This window comes from Pelobates fuscus, chromosome 6 (assembly GCF_036172605.1).
Source record: "Pelobates fuscus isolate aPelFus1 chromosome 6, aPelFus1.pri, whole genome shotgun sequence".
NCBI lineage: Eukaryota > Metazoa > Chordata > Amphibia > Anura > Pelobatidae > Pelobates > Pelobates fuscus.
The window spans coordinates 160,997,286-161,018,883 of record NC_086322.1 but is presented as its reverse complement, the minus strand read 5'-3'; positions in this window follow the sequence as shown (position 1 = coordinate 161,018,883).

Here is a 21,598-nt window from a genome sequence, read left to right as displayed (position 1 = left end):
TACAGTATTATGCTATGTGCAATCTGTTTTTGTTTTTCTAGATTGATTTGATTTGACTATCAGCAGTAAGACCTTCCTTGTACAGACATAAGTATTTGAAGTATTTTATGTATATATAGCACCCCCCTTTCTATGTTTTGTTTTTTGTATCCATTTATATAGTGCCTTTGGGTGATTTTTAGGCACTTGGGGGTAGTTGCTGTGTTTTCACCTTTATACTAGTATTAATAGCGCCAATCCACCCACAGATATTTTCTTGGAAAGTATCTATTTTTGTTTACAAATCATAATAAAGCTTGATACAGTACTGTGCAAACAAATCAAAATGCAGAACTCATAAGTAAAGCTGGCTGTCAATTTAAAATATGGCTCTGCATCTAAATGGAACAACTAGTGGACTGAAAGAACAGAAGAACGTAAGTGTGATTCCAAATATATCCACTACATGATAATCATATATTCTACTTCCCTCTTCTATTTAGAGCTTTTACTTATCCTGTGTAAGGTTTTTTTTTTTTTTTTTTGGGGGGGGGGGGGGGTGTTGGTAGAATAAGTGGAGTGTGAAGCTATATTATATGTAACTTAACAATTGCAGGTCAACAAGACTTTATTGTGCAAATAGGGCAGAGCATTTTGAGCATTTATAGTTGAATTTGAGCACAAACCAACCTTTTTTATATGTGTACTATCCTACAGTGCGATTTTTAAATTAGCCCCAAAGAGACCTACTGTAGGATTTGTAAGAGCTCTCTGACTGTCAATGAGCCAATAACATGAAGAAAAATGTGTTGAAGATGCAATTCAGTCTATGCAGGCAGTCTTTCGTGATTCTTAGAGACAGTGAATCTACAAAGCTTAAGCAATTAATGGATTACGTTTGCTGAAGAATAGATAAATGATTTGCATCCCTGTGCATTGATAGGTCAGACCTGCTCAACTAACCTTTCACATATGGGATACTTAAGATTGTCACTTTCAAAATCATATAGTTTTCTGACCACTTTACATTGATTTTGTCAAACCTTCTGGGATGAACGCTTACATGTTTAAATGGGGTCAGAAAAGCATGTATTTTTTTTTCTCATTGACTCTTAGCCAAGGCAATTCTTCTTTAATAGAAACCTATTAGGTTCAAAATATTCCCATTAAACAGATGGCATACACATTACGCACTTAACTCAAATCTCCCTAATTGTCACATATTTTAAGTCACGAGTGGAAAGTGGAAGTTTAAAAAAAAATAAATCAATGTTAAAAGGGAAATATTAGAAGAAATAAAAAGTTACTTTGAAAATGAATTTTTATTGATTACCTGTGGTTAGACGTTGTCGTTTAACATTTGTGTATTCCAGGCAGACATATGGCATTGTTAATGGATGTGTATGAGAAAGCTGAATATTGGTTATTTTTACTTACAATTTTGCATATCTTGTAAATCATTATGTATTTATTTTCGCAATGCATTCTGTGACTTGTGTCTATTGCATAAAAGCAGACTTTTCACAAAGACATTTTCAGAAATAAACAATGAATGTTAAAATGTAAAATAACAAATGATAGCTAAATATATAAAGAACAATGCATTTTCAGCAATAGCTGATATGTTATAGTATACTCGCAGTGGTTACATATTCTTTAGGGAAACATTTTGTGGAATCCATTGTTTTTGACAAGGTGAAATTCTCTAGAGCACTCTTTTTATGGGAAAATTTAGGGTTTCTTGAGACATCACAATAAACCACGGAACTGCAGGTAAAGTGGTTATAAATGTCTCCAGGAACCAGAGATGACCACCATTACCTATCTTTCATAATAAATGAGTACTATGGCTTTGGGCTAAAGCTAAGATTAGAGCTTAGGGTTATGATTCCTTTTAATTGTAGCACTGAAAAATGTACTAAGCTCCTTTCCTAAAGGTGATATGCCATAACTTGAAAGACAAAAATGCATTATTTCTCACTCTTTAGTCCCTCTCCTGCAATATCATTATATTAAAGACAGCTACGTCTTAAAGAATAGAGGTTGATATAGTTCTCCCACTGATTTCCCACTGATAAGAGGGGCCTTTATATGGAATGCCATCTGACAAACTGTGCATTATGGACTGCCACATGATGGCCCTACCAAGGCCTACCATGGGCCTATGTGCTTGGGCTACAGAGTATTCAGATGATGTGTATATAGTGCAGAGGGATACTAATTAATGTTATCCATCATGACCATCAGCCAAAAGAAGTATGTATCCAGGGAAACATGGTGGATTTGGAATGGAAACACAATCTCCAACTCATTTAGTAGCAACTGGCTAACAACAAGGTCCAATTTCTCTTTGATGTTGAACTTCCAAACTACTGTAAGTATAGATGGGCTGTTGGTTTTGGATGTTAGTGCTGGAAAGATTTATGGCACTGGGCACCAAGATCATTGTTAAAAACAATGGCAGCTTACTGCACAGGAAACTGATAAAATAACATAGTCATATCAAGTAAGGCAAGAAGATTAACAAAGCTTATGTAAAGCAGGTCTACTGTCTCTGGTATTCAAGAATAGTCAATCACAAAGCACCCTCAGATGATTCTATATTCTAAAGCAAAATAAATAATAACTTCAATCCAATGGCCAATCAGCTGTTTTCTACATGGAGAAAAAGAAGAGCAGGGAACAAGACTTCTTGATTTTGACTTTGACATCATGCAAATTTGTTATCAACAAAACTCATACTGAGGCTTTCTGGGATGATTAATAAAGTATTATTTCACTTTATTATGTGTTTATTTATTTCAAATTAATAGTTAGCAATCTGGTGAATTCTGTGACTGTGAATATTATATGTTTTCCTATAATATAGCACTGCATCTATATACTATTAACTATGCCTTACAAACTATAGTGAAATTTCAGTCGAAGTTTTGGAACTATGTCTATGCTAATAGCTCTTAAGGACATCTGTTTCTTATGTTTTGCATTGTGCATGCATTCCTTTGTTATAATCAATTATTCACTTATTGCTGGATAGCTCCCAAACACGACACATATTATTCTAAGCTTTTTAGCTTCCATCGGGCATTTTAACCTTGCTTATGTGTGCTAGTTGCAGGGTGCCTTGAAGCAAAATGGCACCTACAGTAATTGAAAAGACAGATCAAGCACTGGAGCAACAAATGGAAATTAGGAGAACTGAAAAAAGAAAACTATCTAGTTTTATTCACCTTCCCAACTCCTTGATTAAATCCTGATCCAGCAGTTGTAAAGTGTCCAGGGGGCAAGTAGTGACAGCAAACCATGCTCCTTGTCACTGGCATACATCCAAGTTGAGCATTGACTGTACTTGAAGTTCTTGTTATGAAAGTCACATATTGTGCTGAGCATTTTAAGTAGGTTAGATTGTATTTAAAATATTTGCAATGTAAATGCATGTTAATTATTATAAAGCATGAAGTCACATCTAGCAAGTAAAGATTTTAAGCTGCACCTGTTAGATAGTATTAAATGGTTTTATGATAATTATGGCACCCAGAGAATTCATTATATTTTTCTCATATGGAATCTTTTTGTCACTTTTACAACACTGATTTTGTCCAGTATATATGTTGTGATAAGTATGATAATTTATGTATATATAAAAAAAAGAAACCAATTGCTACTAAGTTATTTAAGATGTATATGGATTAATTACTGGTTGTATAGGGACACATTTCACATTATTATTATTGTTATTATTATTGGTATTTATATAGCACCAGCTTAGGGACACAGTTCACATTATTATTATTGTTATTATTATTGGTATTTATATAGCACTAGCTTATTCCGTATCGCTTTACATTAAAGGGACCAAGTAGGCACCCAGACCACATCAGCTCATTGAAGTGGTCTGGGTGCTGCAATGTTAAACATTCCAGAATTTTAACAGACTTTTGGTCGGTTATCTCACTCTGGACCTCCACACGCTCTGCATGAGCCAAAGACTATATATATATATATATATATATATATATATATATATATATATATATATATATATGTTGTTAATAGTCTTTGGCTCATGCAGAGCGTGTGGAGGTCCAGAGTGAGATAACCGACCAAAAGTCTGTTAAAATTCTGGAAGCCCTCTTGTGGCTGTCAGACAGCCACTGAGGACAGACTTAGAGGTGCAATTTAAAAATTGCAGTTCTCTGAAACTGCAATGGTTAACATTGCAGCACCCAGACCACTTCAATGAGCTGATGTGGTCTGGGTGCCTACTTGGTCCCTTTAATGTAAAGCAATACAGAATAAGCTAGTGCTATATAAATACCAATAATAATAACAATAATAATAATGTGAACTGTGTCCCTAAGCTGGTGCTATATAAATACCAATAATAATAACAATAATAATAATGTGAAATGTGTCCCTATACAACCAGTAATTAATCCATATACATCTTAAATAACTTATTAGCAATTGGTTTCTTTTTTTTTATATTTATATTAATAATTTATAATTAATGAATACAAGCAAATAGCATTGGTTAAAAATGATTTTTAAGAACTGAAATATGAATTTCATTCATACAATTATATTTATTACAATTATACAATTATATATATTTTGGAAGGCTTTAAAAAAAAAAAAAAAAAAAAAAAAGTAATGGGGGGTAGGCAGACACTGTAAGCTCCTCTGTACCCATCCATGACCATTAATTGTGGATATTTATAATGTGAGGGACATAAAAATGAAGTCAATTGGTGAGGGCTAATATAAAATTCAGGGGGGAGGACCTAGTGTCCTTTCATGTTACAAATTCATGGAAGATGGGTGGGAGTCCTAATATTGATAATCAGGGGAGAGGGCCTAGTGTCATTACAAACTCCACCCATAGGCAGTAGATGGGGCCCGAATTAGTTATACAATAGGATGGTGGACACACCCTCCAAATAGTGTTATGCCCCTACACTGAAAAAGTAAGAGTGTTATTGGTAAAAGCTAACCAATCAGAGTGTTCTGATAGCCAAGTCTTGAGAGAAGTGATTTAGCCATTTTTAATTTAATTTTTCTATCCAAAGTCTAGAGTTTAGTGAATAACCCCATCAAAATAGCTGTACAGGAACAGTATTATTTACTAAAATCTAAATGGCCCTGTACTGAATGTTGCAAAGCCATTTGCCTACATACCAGGCAATTTGAACTGCAAATTTTGCAATTTTCCCTCAACAAGTCTTGAGAGAAGTGAGGGATTGATTATATAATTACTTGGCACCTATCAAGGGTTTGGACAGCAAGTGAACAGTCAGTTTTTGAATTTCCTGTGTTGGGAGAAGGAAAAATGGTCACGCAAAAAGATATGAGTGACTGACAAGGGATAAATAGTTGTAGCTAGACAACTGATTCAGAACATCTACAGAAATACAAGTCTTGTGGGATATTCCTGGTATACAGTGGTTAGTATCTACAAAAAGTGGTGCAAGGAAGGACAAACGATGAGGCTACATCCAGATCATGTGTGCCCAAGGCTCATCATTTAATTATTATTACCATTATTATTATTATTATTTATAAAGCACCAACAAATTCTGCAGCACTGTACAATGGGTGGACTAACAGACACATATTTGTAACCAGATGAGTTGGACACACAGGAACAGAGGGATTGAGGCCCTGCTCAATAAGCTTACGTGCTTGAGGGAGTGGGGTATAGTGACACAAAATGTAAGGGTAGGGTAGAAAAGTTGGTTGCAAGGATAGCATTCACTGAGGACTTAGTGTTTTGTTTTGATAACAGTTGCAGGAGAGGAATCAGGGTGCGGGGAGAGAAAGCTATTTATTTGCTTTGCTGAGGAAGTAAGTTTTCAAGGAATTTTTAAAAAGTGGAGATTGGGTGAACATCTAACAGAGAGGGGAAGGAAATTCCATAGCAATGGTGCAGCCCTGGAGAAGTCTTTAAAATGAACATCAGAGGTAGAAGTACGAACAGGGGTTATACATAGGTGTCTGGTAGAGCATAGAGGCCTAGATGGGACATATTTGTATATTAGTGAGGATAAGTAGTTCGAAACATCATCAGAGAATTGTAAGCAAGACTCAGGATCTTAAATTGAATCATATTGGCTAATCACTGTTCCAGCTTTTTCCAGCTTGTTCCAGCGATTCAGGAGGGAATTTTGTTGTAAGGACTAGAGCTCCCATGACTGAGTGTTGTCCAGTCCCAGGGAGTAGATAGAGCTAGTCCCCTATTTGGCCCCAGGACGAGGAGGTTCCAGGACATCAGTCAAGCCACGGCGACTGGGGGCAGAAGTGCTGAAGTTTTTCCCTTGTTCCAGCTAGGAAGCGGTCCTTGGCGGAGGTACCCAGCCAAGGTACAGGGAGCTCCATTACACCTATATCTTACAGGAAGCCAATGTAGGGACTGACAGAAGGGGAAGGTACGGGCAGACAGGAAGAAAAGCCTCACCGCTGCATTCATTATAGACTGTAACAGGGCAAGCTGGGAACACATAAGACCACTGAGAAGTGAATTACAGTAGTCAAGGCAAGAGAGGAAAGTGGCATGGACAAGCACCTTAGCCATATCAGGTGTTAAACAGGGGCAGATGTGCACTATGTTTTTGAGATAGAATCGTCAGGATTTGGTTCTTGATTAGAAATGAGGGGTGAAGGAGAGGTCAGAGTCAAAGAGAACACCTAGGCAGCAAGCCTGCAAGGTAGAGTGGATGGTAGCACCATTGACTTGGATGGAAACAGATAAGGGAGTAGCAACACTTGAGGGAGGGAAGACCAGAAGTTCTGTATTGGACAGGTAAAGTTTAAGGAAATGAGCAGCCATCCAGTTGGAAATAGCAGAGAGGCAATCAGAGACACGAGTCAAGAGGAGAAATCAGTGGAGGACAGGTACATTTGTGTGCCATCTGCATAGAAATGATACTGGAAGCCGAAGGAGCTGATGTGTTTAACAAGGGAGACAGTGCACATTGAGAACAACAGGGAACTAAGGACAGACCCTTGGTGAACACCAACAGACAGGTATTGCGGAGAAGAGGCAGAGCCACAGAATGAAACACTGAAAGAGCGCTTGCAGAGGTAGGATAAGCAGATGAGAAGAAGCTGTTGATGATCAACAGTGTCAAAAGCAGCAGAAAGGTCGAGGAGATTTAGCATAGAGTAGTGGCCATGGGACTTTGCAGTGATAAGATCATTGGATACTTTGGTCACAGCTGTTTCAACAGAGCACAGAATCCAGATTAAACCAGGTCAAGCAGAGAGTCAATCTCACATTCACAACTCTCTCAAGGATCTTGGAGGCAAACTGCAGTAGCGGGATAGGGCAGTAGTTGGACTGGGAATTAGGGTCAAGGTTGGGCTTTTTCAGAATCAAGGTTATGACTGAATGTTTGAAGGGTAGAGGAAATGTGCCAGAGGAGAGGGGAAGATTGAAAATTTCAGTGAGAGGCAGAGCAAGAGAAGAAGAGAAAGTACGGATGAGATACAAGGATCAAGGGAACAGGTGGTGGGGCAGGAGGAGCAGAGCAGAAACCTCTTCTGCTGTAGCAGGTGCAAATGAGCATAGGACAACTGAGGGAGTGTGGTTGGGGGAAGAGTTGGTAGGGGATGGAGAGAGATGAGAGATCTCTTCCCTGATCATAGAACTCTTCTCATTGAAGTGAATTGCAAAGTTTGTGGCAGTCAAGTTGGTATGAGGAGGCGGCACAACAGGGCAAAGAAGAGAGTTTAAAGCATGAAACAGTCATTTGGACTCGCAGGAAAGTGTGGTTATGGGTGTATTGAAGTAGTTTTCTTTTGAAAAGGAAAGAGGCAGTCTATAGTAGCGCAGCATAAATTCATAGTGAGGGAAGTCAGACACAGAGTGAGACTTTCTCCAGCAACGTTCAGCAGTCCTGGAACATTTTTTGTGGTATTGGGTCAGTTTGGTGTGCAAGGGTTGTAATTGTGGATGCTTGATGCATTTAAGTGTAGGAGGTGCTATGATGTCTAGTTGAGAGGAGAGAGTGGAGTTGCAGTGTTAGGGCAGGTGAGGTTTGAGATGGGTTAAAAGGAGAAACTGGAGGTTGGTGGAGAATCAATGTAGGTCAAGACAATGGAGGTTTCTGCAAGCCTGATGTGGTGGGGGTGGTGTAATTTGGGTACGGGGTATATTGATGTCAATGGACAGCAGATGGTGGTCAGATAGAGGAAATTGAACATTGGAGAGATTAGAGGTGGTACAGAGATTGGTAAAGATGAGGTCAAATGTGTTTTCTGATGTATGAATTGCTGAATTAGACCACAGTGTGAATCCAATGGAGGAGGTTACAGAGAGGGAATGGAAGGCATCAGGGCAGTTGGGTTTGTTGATTGGGATATTAAAGTCCCCAAGAATGAGGGAATGAGTGCTAGAGGAGAGGAAATGGGGAAGGCAGGAAGAAAAGTGTTCAATGCATAGCCTTCGATGACCGGGGCAGGAGGAGATAAATTATGGTGATTCTTAGATGAGTGGATTTAAATAGGTGGACAGTGTAAACTTCAAAGGAAGGAAAAGATAGGGCAGGGAAGATTGGTTGAAAGGTAAATTGAGGGGAGACAAGGATGTCTACACTGCCTCCTTTACCGTTGTTTGGTCTGGTAGAGTGTGAGAATCTTAGCCCACCATAACATAAGGAAGCAGGAGTAGCGCTATTAAAGGGGAACAGCCAGGTCTTAGTGAATGCAAGTAGTGTAAAATAATTTGAGATGAAGAGGTCGTTTATGGCTGTTGATTTTATCTAGCTGCAGATGGAGTGGGCGTTCCAGAGTGCACACATTTGCACGTTGGGAGTGAAGGATAACCCATCCAGTCCGATCACACAAAAGAGCTACTAGCTTAAATTGCTGAAAAATATAGTGTTGACTATGATAGAAAGGTGTCAGGACACACAGTGCATCACAGTTTGCCGAGTATGGTGATATGTAGCCACAGACTGGTTAGAGTGCCCTGTCAACAAGGGCCTTCATTGGGGACATGAGCATCACAACTGGGCAATTTAGCAATGGAAGAATGTTGTCTGGTCTAATAAATCACATTTTCTTTTCAATCAGTTAGATGGCCAAGTGCATCTGCATTTTTTACCTTAAGAGATGGCAGCAGGATGCACTTTGGGAAGAAAGCACACTGATGGAGGCAGTGTTATGCTCTGGGCATTGCTCTGCTGGGAACCCTTTGATCCTAACATTCATGTTGATGTTACTTTGACATGTACCACCTACCTAGAGATTGTTGCAGACCATGTCTTATCACATGTATTATATACCAAAACTGCAAATTTTAAGTTGTTGTGTCCCCATATTGATTTGTATTTTTCTGAAAATATCAGGTTATATGTACTTAGTTTGGGGCTTTTTTTGTGGGCAGGGGGTTGAAGGAGTTGTAAAAAGGAAATGAGCTATCAAACTTCTTGCACTCTCAAGATCAACTGATGAGCCATCACTGTGGCACTTGGGTAGCACCCCTGAAATTAGCTGAAGTTGAAAAGTGAGAGATGCCTTTCATTTTTGCATTTGCTCTTTTGTGTAATATATAGTCCTTGCAGGTTGTCACTTGCATTAACCCCTTAAGGACACATGACATGTCTGACATGTCATGATTCCCTTTTATTCCAGAGGTTTGGTCCTTATGGGGTTACATTAATGCCTGCTACCTTGTACCATGCTCACATTTTTCACATGATAAGGTGCGGCTGCAACTCAAGTTTCCACTTAGGTACCTGCTAGCTGGTGTTGTATTTGATATGGACTGCAACTCTGAGTGTATGTTTATCCTGAATGGTTAGGATGAATACTTTGTTTGTGTCTTTATATTACAATTCCAGCAGTTCTTCTTCATAGAGCGCAGCAACCCCCTCCCTGTCCTCCCCTTTTTTTTCCTATGGGAAACTTGCGCATGTCAAGAACAGAAACTTGAACAGTGAAGATTAGAGCTGGAGCTGGCAAAACAACTTTAAAAGCCAACTGAAGATTTATGCTTAGCTGATCAAAAGCCTTTACCAGAACTACCACGCATCTCTGGTAGCACGTTTTCCAACTGCCTTATGGTGGTACAGTTCCTCTGGAACTTTGGCAAGGTGCTTGGTTTTGATGTGCATGCTGATGTCCCCACACTAAGTGTCCTACAATAAGGCTTGTTGAATATGGATGACAGCATGGGAGAGCTACAGAACCTGCTGGTCAGGCTCCTGTCTGCAGCTGTATGTGACCTAGGAGTCCCACCAGGTTACAAGGCTAAAACTGCTCTTGGTGATCATCTGATGAATATTGGGATAAACCGTGACAATGTTTCAGAGATTCTTCAGATCTTTATGGAAGCCCACTGTGGACAATCTGATCTTATCGAAAGTCTTAAGACCAAATCTTTCCCTCAATTTTTTTTTTTTAAATAAAACTTACAAGGAAAGGTTAAAAGAACTTAACACGTATTGCTTGGAGGAAAGACAAGACAGGGGGGATATGATAGAAACATTTAAATACATAAAGGGAATCAACACAGTAAAGAAGGAGACTATATGTAAAAAAAGAAAAACTACCACAACAAGAGGACATAGTCTGAATATTATCAGGAAGTATTACTTTACTGAGAGGGTAGTTGAATAGCCTTCCAGCTGAAGTGGTAAAGGTTAACACAGTAAAGGAGTTTAAGCATGCGTGGAATAGGCATAAGGCTATCCTAACTATAAGATAAGGCCAGGGACTAATGAAAGTATTTAGAAAATTGGGCAGACTAGATGGGCCGTATGGTTCTTATCTGCTATCACATTCTATGTTTCTATGCTTCTATGTTCTTTTTATTGTGCAAGAGGCCACAATCTCAAAACAATGTAGTGTAATGCTATTGTAAAAATTGTCTACATACACATTATATATTTTGTGTAACTAGTAACTAGTGGATTATAAGGCCCTAGACACTTTTCCAACTTGACCTATTATGCCAGGGCAACCTTGAGGATCAGATTGCATGGACACTCCTCAGTCTATTTCACGATACTTGAACACACCATTTGGTAAAAGGATACCCATCATCATTTTCTAAGAAGAAAGGGAAAGGTTGCCTAAAAGGACCTACTGGCTTATATTTCCAGAGCTAGGTTATAGCTCTGGAAAGTGTGAGTGATCCATTTCTTTGCTCACTATATATATATATATATATATAGTATATATGAGGGTACTTCACTATTCTTGGTTATTTATTTTGTCTTAAAGATAGGTATACTACCAAAATGTTAGACACAATAATATATGTTAAGTAAAGTTTTTCTTATTACGCAGAGTGAATCACACATTCACATCCACTGTTAAGCCCTCCAATATATTTGGATATTATTATTATTATTATTTTATTATTTATATAGCGCCATCAGATTCCGTAGCGCTGTACAATGGGTGATATATATGATATTGTTTCTTTCACAGTGTGGAAGCAGCTGTATTTTTATATTGACACATGTAATGCGGTTTTAATATTACTGGCACATTTTAGCTCTCATATACATTGTTTAAAGTTTTGAAATATTGTATCTGCGTTGTAGGCAGTACCAGAGGAGTCCACAAATTCTGTTGTGGACCTGCGCTATCAGGTGAAAAATTACAACCATTCTGTAAACGTATTAAGCATAGTTAACAATGTTAACATTAACTTCAGCTAAAAGACGCCATAAACATTTTTTTAAACTTTGATTTCTTTTTTTTTCTTTTAATCCCATAACTAACATCAAATGGCAGGGGAAGAATACTTTTATACAATTTATTCTTCACAGGAATAAACTGTAACTCTGTGATCCCTCTCTCTACTTCAGCAACAACATTAACCCCACCATATACGCATCTTGAGGATAATTTTAGAACAAGGAAAATCCATTCATCATGGAATAATTATGTCATAAGTGAATGCAAATACTTGTGAGTATTACGCATCGTGGGCAAGTAAAAATATATTAATTTAAGTTGTTCCTTTCTGAGTATTTAATGTTCTTCAACATAACAGTGTACACTGTGTTTGAAAGATGGTCCAAACCCTGCAGTACATCCAATCAAGAACAGGTCCCTGGTAAAAATAAATTCTTTGTTGATGAAAGTGTCCAGCAACTTTGTACAATAAGCAAAGAACTACAGTTAGTCAGCTGACAGAATAGTAACCCATTGCTGAAAGAATCCAGAAATAATGCACAATTCAAAGTATAATGTGAAGTGTTAGACCTGATTGCAGTAGATGTTTTATATTGGTGCTTGCTGAATTCTGTAATTTTCAAAATTCTAAATGACTTGTCATTAAAGAAAGGCTATAGGCACCAAGACAATTTAATACTCATTTGTATTCCTATGGTGTTCCTTTTGTGTTATTTTTAGTGTTGATTTTGTTTTTTAATTTTCCAACAATAGCAGCACATTTGACCCTAGATCTGAACAATTAAATTATGCAGTTTCAATAGGAAAATGACCAGTGTAGAAAAAGGAAAAAACAGGGAGTTGGATAAAAAACATTATATGGATAAGAGGGAGAGTAGAATAGACAAAATACAGATTGGTTGTGTTTTTTTGTTTTTTGTTTTTTTTTTTGGAATATTGTAAGAAAATAACTTATATATAACTACCTTAAAGCTGTAAAACAATAAATATATTTTCCAAATATATTTCCTTGCCGTATGCCTTCACTAAAAGGGTTTCTCTGAGCACCATGAACACTCCAGTGATTTGAAGTGATCATGGTGCCTTTAGTCAGCATGTGCAGCATTTCAGTATAAAATGCTGCAAATATGGAGTTTAACCCCTTCAGGACCGGACTGTTTTGGGCATGTTGTACGTTAAGGCTGTTTTAACACTTTTGTGGTGTTTGTGTTTAGCTGTAATTTTCATCTCTCTCATTTACTGTTCCCATACAAGTTATATTGGGGTTTCAGGACAAAAAGGGCTTTCTTTACATAGCATTATTTGTATCATGACATATAATTTACTTTAAAAATAATAAAATATAATGAAAAATTAAAGAAAAAAATATTTTATTTATCTACAAAAGCTAATGAAAAAACTGCTAAATAGATTAAACATGTTTTCCTGAGTTTAAAAACACCCAGTGTTTACCTGCTTTTTTGCTTTTTTTTCAAGTTATAGGGCTATAAGTACTAGTAGAAAATTGCGTTTTCAAAATATATATTTTAAAAATGTATCAATAGTGACATTATAACACGGTTATCTGTCATAAATCTCTGAATCACACCTCACATGTACATATATTTTTTTTAAAGTAGACAACCCAGGGTATTCAATACGGGGTATGTACAGTCTTTTTTAGTAGCCACTTAGTCACAAACACTGACCAAAGTTTGCATTTATATTTGTTTGTGTGTTAAAAATGCAAAAGAAAAAATTATGAACGCTAACTTTGGTCAGTGTTTGTGAATAAGTGGCTACTAAAAAAGACTGAATATACCCCATTTGCAATACCTTGGGTTGTCTTCTTTTGCAAATGGTATGCCATCATGGGGGTAATTCTCATTCCTGGGCTACCATACTCTCTCAAAGGCAACAAAACCAAAATTGATCTTTATATTTGACTCTCTAACTTTCAAAAACACTATAAAACTTCTACATGGGGGTACTGTTATACTCAGGAGACTTTGCTGAACACAAATATTAGTATTTTAAAACATTAAAACATATCACAACAATTATATCATCAGTGAAAGTACGGTTTGTATGTAAAAATGCAAAAAACATTGCTTTCACTGACAATATCATCGCTGTGATATGTTTTACTGTTTTGAAACACTAATATTTGTGTTCAGCGAAATCTCCCCAGTAAAATAGTACCCCCCATGTACAGGTTTTAGGGTGTCATAGAAAGTTACAGGGTTAAATGCAGTGCTAGCAAATTAAATTCTCTGGACTTTCGGCCTGGGTTGTCAAGCAGATTCACCAAATTGCAATCAATAAAATGACTTAATTATGTAAAAATATTACAAAAATATGAATGTAGAATTTAAATATATATATACATATTTATATATTTAAGGTCTACGTGTATATTTATGAAGTTATTTATGTAATTTTGTATATGGATATATATATATATATATATATATATTGTATTTTGATTTATTTATATATACATAGATGTATATATAATTTCATTCTAAGTGTATTGTGATATTAATATCAAAATACAGTTAGAATAAAATTTCATATATATATATATATATATATATATATATATATATATAATTATTACATTTTTTAAAATTATTTTTATGGTTTTTAATTTATTTCAATTTACTTATTATTTGTATTGTATATATATATACACACGTGTGTAATTTAATTATAAGTGTATTTTTATATTAATATATGTATACATATAAAAATACATTTAGTATGACATTATATATCTCACTCACAATACTGGCACTCACTGAGACCTGGCTGTCCCCCTCTGATACCGCTACTCCTGCTTCTTTATGTTTCAGGGCTACAATTCTCCTACAATCCCAGACTCAACAGTAAAGGAGGCGGTGTAGGCACCCTTCTCTCCCCTCAATGTACCTTTCAATCTATCCTCCTTGACCCTGCCCTTTCCTTTACTTCCTTTGAAGTTCACACTGTTTGCCATTTTAAGCCCACTCCTTTAAGAATTGCCATCATCTATCGCCCCCCACTGCCCCCCCCCCTCCCCCAAGTCATCCGAGACTATTCATTGAACACTTTTCTTCCTGGCTACCCCTCTTTCTCTCCCCTAGCTCTCCCTCCCTCATACTTGGGGACTTTAACATCCCAATCAACAACCTCAACTGCCCTGATGCCTCCCGTCGACTCTCTGTAACCTCATCTTTTGGCCTCATGCAGTTTTCTAGTTCAGCAACTCATACAGCAGGAAACACTCTTGACTTCATCACCACCAATCTCTGTACCACCTCTAATCTCTCCACTGTTCCATTTCCTTTGTATGACCACCATCTGCTAACATTTGACATCAGCATACCCTGTACCCAAATTTCACCACCCTCAACTCTCCAATCTCACAGAAACCTTAACTGCCTTGATCTGCAGCATTTCTCTACCAATCTCCAAACTCTCCTTTTACCCATCTCAAATCTAACGTGCCCTAAGTCTGCAACCTAACTCTACAACTCAACTCTCTCCTCTCAACTCAACATCATGGCACCTCCTACAATTGAACGCAGCAAGCGCCCCCAATTACAACCCTGGCACACCAAGCTGACCTGTTACCTCCAATGTTCTAGAACTGCTGAATGCTGATGAAGATAATATCACTTTACATCTGACTTACTCCACTATAAATTTATGCTGCGCTCCTACAGCCTGGCTCTATCCACTGCAAAAGTAAATTACTTTAACACCCTTATAAGTACACTGTCCCATCAACTCAAACACCTATTTCACACTTTTGATGCTCTTCTTTGCCTTTTTACTTCCCCTCCTTCTAACACCTTGTCCACCACAAACTTTGCATCTCACTTCACTGAGAAGATCTCTACCATCAGAGAAGAGATCGCTAATTTCTCTCCTTCCCCTACCAATACATCACCCAACCCCACTCCCTCCACCATTCTATACTCATTCGTACCTGCTACAGCAGAAGAGGTTTCTGCTCTGCTCAGGTCCTCCCACCCCACCACCTGTTCCCTCGATCCTATTCCCTCATATCACATCCACACTCTGTCTCCCTCTCTTGCTCTTCCTCTCACTAAAATTTTCAATCTCTCTCTTTCCTCTGGCACATTTCCCTAACCCAAATTCTGAAAAAGCCCAGCCTTGACCCCAACTCCCCATCCAACTACCGCCCTATCTCGCTTCTGCCATTTGCCTCCAAGATCCTCGAGAGAGTTGTGTACACCAGACTGTCTGACTTTCTCGAATCCAACTCTCTGCTTGACCCCCTTCAGTCTGGATTCCGTGCTGGCCATTCTGTCGAAACGGCTATGACCAAAGTATCCAATGATTTAATTGCTGCTAAATCTCGCGGTCATTACGCTATCCTAATTCTCCTTGATCTTTCTGCTGCCTTTGATACTGTTGATCATAAACAGATTCTTCGCATTCTCCATAATTTTGGTCTACGGGATACTGCTCTCTCCTGTTGCTCCTCCTACCTCTCCCAGAGCTATTTCAGTGTTTCTTTCTCTGACTCTGCCAAGGTTCTGTCCTTGGTCCCCTACTGTTCTCTATCTATACAGCCTCCTTTGGTAAACTCATCAGCTTCTTTGGCTTATGTTATCTTTTCTATGCGGATGACACACAAATCTACCTGTCCTCTTCTGATCTCTCTCCACCCATCTTGACTTATGTCTCTTACTGCCTCTCTTCGATTTCCAACTGGATGGCTGCTCACTTCCTTAAACTCAACCTGTCCACAACAGAACAGTCTTTCCTCCCTCAAGTGTTTCTACTCCCGTATCTGTCTCCCTCCAAGTCAACGGCGCTACCATCACCTCTACCTCGAAGGCTCGCTGCCTGGGTGTTCTTTTTGACTCCAACCTCTCCTTCACCCCTCATATCCAATCAATCGCCAAATCCTGTCACTTCCATCTCAAAAACATAGCGCGCATCCGCCCCTATTTAACCCCGGATGCGGCTAAGGTGCTGTTCCATGCTCTTCTTCTCTCTCGCCTTGACTACTGCAATACCCTCCTCAGTGTTCCCAGATTATACAGCTGCAATCTATAATGAATGCGGTGGCGAGTCTCATTTTCCTGGGTAACAGCGGTGATCAGGTAAGTACATAATACCGTTATGATGGTTCAGGACCGTCACCGGTCCTCAAGGGGATTTTTCCGATGATGGTCATGAACCATCAGTGGTCGTTAAGGGGTTAAGCCCACCGTCCATGCCAGAAGTGTAACTCCACCTCTGGCTCTATCATTGGGGTGTCATCAGTCAACCTGAAATAGTGATCTGGGCTTCCTAAAGTCAACTCTGTGCAAGTTCCATTGCATAGAATGCCATCCGTTAGCTGAGAATGGTCAGCTGATGCTCTCAGTCAATAAATGACAACATCATCATCTTATGGCTTCTGCAGCTATGCTGAAGTTGGAAGCACGTCACCAAACTAGCAGGTTGTTAAACAGTTTGCCCCATTATCCGGGAACCAGGTCTGGGTACACTTCACCTCTACACTACAGATGGTATTTCCATTAAGAGTAATGATAGTTAATGTGTTATACAGTGATATGAAGTTTTTTTCCGCTGGTTTCCTAATTATTATTCAAGCAATGCTAAAATTATAGGATAGTTGGTATTTTAGATAATTCTGGTTTTATCTAGAGATGGCAGAAAACAGCAACTGTACTGTTTCTGTCTCCATCAACAGAGTGTTTTGTATCAAAGGATTTAGTACTTTTATACATGTGAGATATTTAACAGCCTTCTCCAGTTTCCAAGCAAGCATATGGTACTAGCTCTGGGCAAAATCATAGCATTTGGCATCTTTGGAGGTCTTGGCTTTAGATCATCAAACTATTTTGTTTCCCATAAGAATTTCATTACTTTGTTTTTGAGCTTTTTATGTTTGAGCAAAAATATTTGTGAAATAAATTACCTGTAATCAGGCCAAACGTATTGAAATACATTTTTGAAGCACATGCTAAAAAAATATGTACAGCCTTTAGTGGTGAACAGCTAAAATAACGATTTTCTTCTTTTTAAAGAGAATGGTCTGATTTATTCATCAAAAGTGACATTTTGGTACAGACCCAAAGGTTATTTGCACCCTCTCTCTGATCTCTTTGATTAAATTGCATCTACTAATTGGCATGCCCTTTTTGAGAAAACTGATCTACTTCTTAATTATCAAACAATCCCTAGTTGTATAGCGCACATGTCAGGAGTTTTTACTAAATGCATTTTTAATCTTATCTAAACAAATAAGTGAACCCCATACCTTTAATAAATGTTTGTATTTCGAGGCACAATTTTATGTGATTATCTCACATATATTATCACAGGAAAATAAAAACAAAGGTAATGTAAGTGTCACGTATTTATCCGCTTATAAAAATGCGATTAATGGAATTTACTGTTCAGACAGGAAAAGTTGTGCTGAACAATATTACTGTCCTGACAGGAAAAGTTGTGCCGAGCAGCAATCAAATCCACAGGAGGGTTTGTGCTGAGCAGCAATTATGCAAATGGGAACCTGGTAACTGCCTTTGGGGTCAAAGAGCAATTACAGCCTATCAGATCCAGAGGAGGGGTATTTGGCCCAGTTCTCATCCTGTTCAGTGCCCTGTTGTGGTTTCCCTTGTGGTTGTTTGAGAGAGCGTTATTGATTCTGCTAAATTCTGGTTATTTGACTTTGGCATTGTTTTTGACATCCCTGTTTTCTGGCATCCCTGACCCCTGGCTTTTCCTTATCGTTCTGTCTCTTTCTGTATCCCTTGACCTCGGCTATTCCTGACTATTCTTTGGTATGTTAGTCCGGCCATTCTAAAGTCCGGTATACGTTACCTATCAGTCCTCTGTGTTACACAATTCTACGAGCTGGATCATACTGTAATCCTGACAGTAGGTTTGTCTGAATTCATTGTAAGATGTGTTTCTGCGCATACAGATTTTCATTAGCTTCCTGTAGGTGTGAATACGTTTTAAACTAGCAACATTTTGTAAATGTTAAAACACTTTTTTACAAGAGACAATTTTCATTTCTCGACTATATAACTGTAGAAGTCCTGTACTGCTGCAATCATTTCACAAATGCTTATATTAGAGAAGTGATAACATAGCCTAGGTGTGCTGTGGTGTGAGCAATAGTTGGGGAATTGAGAGGTCACAGGGACAGACAAATTCTTGTACCAGGAAACAGCAATAGTCTGTGAACTATGCTTTACTCCTACAAGAGTATAAATGCAACTTTTACTGACATATGGTGTATACATAAATTATTTTATGTCCAAAGAATGATGCCAGTATCAAATGTGGATGCCATTACAAGACTCAGAAACAGCAGATACACATAAATAACCTATTTAATAGATTGAGTTATTTACACAGCATCAGCTCTCAAATCCCTATTTTGAAAGCAAGCCATCAGCAGTAGCTGGGCTATTATGTTCTGTTTCATTTTCTGTGATAGGCACAGAGTACAGCAATACACGTTCCAAACACAGTTTGAAACATACAGACAGAATAACTATAAACTAGGTACATCTGATTTAAAAAGAGGCTGTAAAATATTTGCTACTTTTAAATCATAGATCATAATACACAGGGAGCAAGTAGCCAAGCATAACCCTAAACGATAGATAATATGTTATTATTATTTATATAGCGCCATCAGATTCCGTAGCACTGTACAATGGGAGTTCAAAGTGAATGTCTCAAAGCCATTAAATATATATATTCTCATATATTTTTTGACAATTTTTATTTTTATTTTCTAAAGTTTGCAAGGTCAATTTAGTGGTATAGCTTAAAACAGATATAGCGATATTAAATAATCAAATAAAAGTTATACAGTACAGCCATAGGTAACCGGCATAGTACAGAAGACCAGTAGCAGAGATGCTTATGTGGATGAAGAGACCTCTAAGTGTGATTTACATTCGCCTCAATTTCAACAAAATACTACAGTGCAAATGCAATGTAATAAGCTTTTAAAAACAAGACGTGAACATTTGAAGACAGTTGTCCTTTGAAACTATTGGTGTTACTTTTGTGACAAAGATTAGTACATCCAGTCATGACACAATTCAAGACCCAACCAATTCTTTTTTTTCTTTAATTTTTTTTATTATTTTTACAAAAGAGTACAAAACAACATGTAATTATGTATGTTCTCTTAAACAATGCAATTACATTAAACTGACAAGTCATTTATCCAATATGTTGAGTCTCTCATTTTCTCTTACTTTTCTTTAAATTCATAGTCTAGCATTCTGGGACATTAGTTTGGCCAGTATAATGCAATCGAATATATATGGAAGGCATATGCCTGAAATTGTGGGTGTTGTTTTTGACCTATTTAAACCCCCAGTAACCCTGTTTACCTGTCATCGTCGTTTCCTGTTCTGCTCCGGGTTCGCAAAGACCTTGACCTCATTCAGCCCGCTGTCCCTCTGTACGAACACAGCTATCCAATTTACTTTCGTGCAAATTCGTGTGTATTTAAAAACCGAACGCGGCCCTTCGCACGAACATGGCCCCTTTGCAACAAACATTATACAAACTGCAAGTAGTTCGGTTATACGAACACCATTTATTTTGTACGTTGTCTCATACAATTCGTATCAATTTGTTTATATTCTCCATTTATTTAAATAAATTAATTAATGTTTTAATCTGCTGCGTTCGTCTATGTGTTTTATAGACACTTCATTTGTATGGGTGAAAGCATATGAATGTCATTTGTGTGTTAATTTGTGCATTTATACCCAAGCTATTTCACATAATTGTCAGGTTCCCGCTTAATTTACAAACACTAATTCGTATTAACCCCTTAAGACCGCAAGACGTACCATGCCGTCCTTATTTGGGCGGCTCTAAATGCCGCAGGACGGCATGGTACGTCCTGGGCGGTCTTACCCCCCACGTGGCCGGCGGCACATGGCCGCTGCAGATCGCGGTCGGGGGGCATGCCTGGCCCCCCAGGCAGCCCCCCTGTGCCAGGGGACCGCGGTCTGCAGCTTCCAATCGCAGTGACAGGCTGCAGTGGTAGGCTAATATCGGTATGAATCACATTTATTAGAGACTGTTGTGCAACATAAGAAATATCTATATATACACACACATATGAGGCGAGATACTGATGGGAAAGTGGTAACTATACATATATATACATATATATACACACATGTGGCATACAATAGTGGCCATTATTCACCCTGGCTCAATGGTATCCCGAAAGGGCAAATCCTGAGACTGAGGCGGAATTGCACAGAGGACAACACCTTCCAGATACAAGCTAAAGAGCTACTGAACAAATTTAAGGAGAAGGACTATCCTGATGACATTCTAAACAAAACATGGCAAGAGGTAGAACAACTAACACAGAGGGATATTTTAGAGAAATCTACAAACAGTAGGAAGGACCCCCCAAAAGATCTAATGGTGTTCAACTTTAACTCAGAACATAAAGCAATAAAACGAGTGATTAATAAATCGTGGCATATCCTAAAAATGGATAAAGATCTCGGCGATACATTACCTGAAAAACCAAATATCACCTTCAGGGGAGCACCTAGTTTTAAGTCCACACTGGTGAGAAGTTTCATAAAAGAAAAAATCCCACCGATAACTAAGAATGCATTTGGGGACCTTAAAGGTTTTTTCAAATGTAGAACTTGCCTGGGATGTAGGGACACACGCCGGACTGAGAAAGTAGTGCACAAATTTCGGTCAACTAAAAATAAAAAGGAATACGATATAAGGGAGCATATTACATGCCGAAATAATAATGTAATATATCTTTTAGAATGCCCCTGTGGTCTCCAGTACATTGGGAGAACCACACGGCCTCTCCATGTAAGGATACGTGAACATGTATATAACATTCGGAAGGGGGTCACAAGTCACAGCGTCTCGAACCACTTTAAGGAGGCACACAATCAAGACCCTTCAGGTCTCTCTTTTATCGGGATCAAAAGGGTAT